The sequence below is a fragment of the Furipterus horrens genome, unplaced genomic scaffold (assembly GCF_987537825.1).
Source record: "Furipterus horrens unplaced genomic scaffold, mFurHor1.1.pri manual_scaffold_6, whole genome shotgun sequence".
In the NCBI taxonomy this organism is placed as follows: domain Eukaryota; kingdom Metazoa; phylum Chordata; class Mammalia; order Chiroptera; family Furipteridae; genus Furipterus; species Furipterus horrens.
This window is the reverse complement of record NW_028327176.1, coordinates 172,197,375-172,199,739: the sequence shown is the minus strand read 5'-3', so window position 1 is coordinate 172,199,739 and position 2,365 is coordinate 172,197,375. Positions and strand designations below refer to the sequence as shown.

The window sequence follows — 2,365 nt, the reverse complement described above, 5'->3', positions numbered from 1 at the left end:
AAGTAACCACATTCTTAATTTTTTGTAGTTATGTTTGGAAATTGCTTCCTACCCATGGTAAACAATGGGTGTGAGTTTCTTAAATGTCCCTAGATGCACATTATTTCTGAAAAAAAAAAAAAAAATCAGCCTGGTCAAACATTTTTTTCATTTTTACCAGAACCAATCCTGAGAGCCCAAACTAAAAAACTGGTAAAAGGAAAAATACAAGGCTCTACAAATGCTCCAGATTTGTCTTAAGTGGGAGGAAAACATTAAAAACACATGGAACTTTCTAAAAGGTCTTTAACAAGCTACCTTGGGAACTCAGCTCAAAAATAGAAGTTTATGTACTAAAACAGATATTTCAGTGCAACTCCAAAGCTCTTTATAAATACAGCCATTTGGAAGGACAACCCTGGATCAGAAGTTTCATTCTTTGCATATATTAGGTGTTCATGCCTCATCTCAGTTGTTATAATTGTCTGTAATTTTCTCCTGAGTAACGGTCATAACCACCTTGGCTTCCACCATCATAGTGTCTGGACCTCCATATACTTATCCATATCCATATCCATATCCATATCCATATCTATATCCATATCTATATCCATATCTATATCCTCCAGGTTGACTGTCATACCTGCTCCTCTCATAGCCCTGGTCCCCACCACCTCTAGAGTAGCTGTGGCCACACCCATGGACCCAAAGGCACCCCTTTGTTTTCACAGGCTGACTTGCCACACGGTCCACACAGATCTAGAACATCCAGAGACTGTCCATTCATGCTTCTCCTGGCATCTGAGGCATGCTCTGGATTGGTGGAGTTAATGAAGCCAAAAACCCGGGAACACTGAGTTTCCCGGTCCTTGACAATGACCACCTCAGAAATTGACCTGATGCCTTTGAAGTCATCTCCCAGAGCCTGCTCATTGGTGCTGAAATTGAGTCCTTCAGAGAAGAGCTTCCCCTCTTCAGAGGGCATGGTAGTGAATTTGAGTCCTGGAAATTAAGTGAAAGAGTCAACGGAGTTACCACCAAGGAACAGAGCGACTCACAGCGTACATTTTATAGCAAACTTGTTTTTTATAAGTAGAAGGAACACACTATAAAACAATGAGAAAAAGTATAGCATGGTAAATATATAAACCATTATAGACACATATAAACATAGTATGCTTACATATAAGTGTATATATTAAATACATAAACCAGTATATAGTCATTTATTATCATTATCAAGTATTAGGTACTATACTTAACTGTATGTGCTATGTTTTTATACAATTGGCAACGCAGTAAGCTTGTTTACACCAACATCACTGCAAACATGTGAATAATGTTACGACAGCTATGGCATCACTAGGCAATAGGAATTTTTGAGCTCTATTAGAACTTATCGGACCATTGTCATATATGAGGTCTGTTGCTGACCGAAATGTGGTTATGCAACGCATGACTCTTAGTCTTTTTTCCCTGGGTCCTGTCAGGGGAGCACTCCTAACCACTTCCAGTTTGGTACTGACAACAGGAATTGATTTTTGCTCAGATAAACTCTTAAAATTTGCCTCAGTGTATCTTTTGAAAAGGTTTAGGCCAGTGTTGTGCAATCAATAAATATTTGCTGCTTTAAGGACTGGTGATGGCCCCACGATTCCTGCCCCTGGTGTACACACTCTGTATAATTCCCTCTCCTTGAGTGTGGGCAGAACTCTGCACATGTGGGCATGTGACTCCTGATGAAGTTACTCAGCAGTTGACTTTGAGTTCTTGAAAAGGGAGATTATTCAGTGGCCCTGACTGAATCACTTGGGCCCTTTATATCTGGGTATAGAAATTAGAGGCAGAGAAAATCAGAATAGTTTGGAGAAAGACAAGGACTATGCAGGGGGGCCACATAGCCAGGAACTGCAGGCAGCCTCTAGGAGCTCAGAGTGACCCTTGCAGACAGCCAGCAAGACACAGGGGACTCAGTCCTACAACCACAAGGAATTCTGCCAACAAACACATAAGCTTAGAGAAGGACCCTGAGCTCCAGAATGAAATACAGCCTGGACAACATCTTTATTTCAATTTTATTAAACCCTAAGCAAGGGACCAAGCTCAGCTAGGCCTGGACTTCTGACCCACAGAAACTGTAGAGAGAATAAATAATTGTTTTGAGCTACAAATTTTGTTGTAATTTGTTATGAGCAATAGGAAATTAACACAGGCCTCAAAAAAAAAAAAAAAGTTTAATATTTTATTCTTATATCACCGACTAAGTATCAGTGGAAGAAACTGACCCACAGGGTCAGCTCTGTCACAGCCTATATGAAAGCAACACCTAAAGCCCTTTTTTTGCAGCAGGAAAACGTCAAAAGTACACTAAAGAAACAACAGGGTG

General features: G+C 40.2%; 1 pseudogene; it reads right to left on the bottom strand.

The window, feature by feature from the left end:
* Positions 1 to 447: 447 nt before the first annotated feature.
* Positions 448 to 964, bottom strand: LOC150007843 (RNA-binding protein 3-like; annotated as a pseudogene).
* Between the last annotated feature and the right edge of the window lie 1,401 nt (positions 965 to 2,365).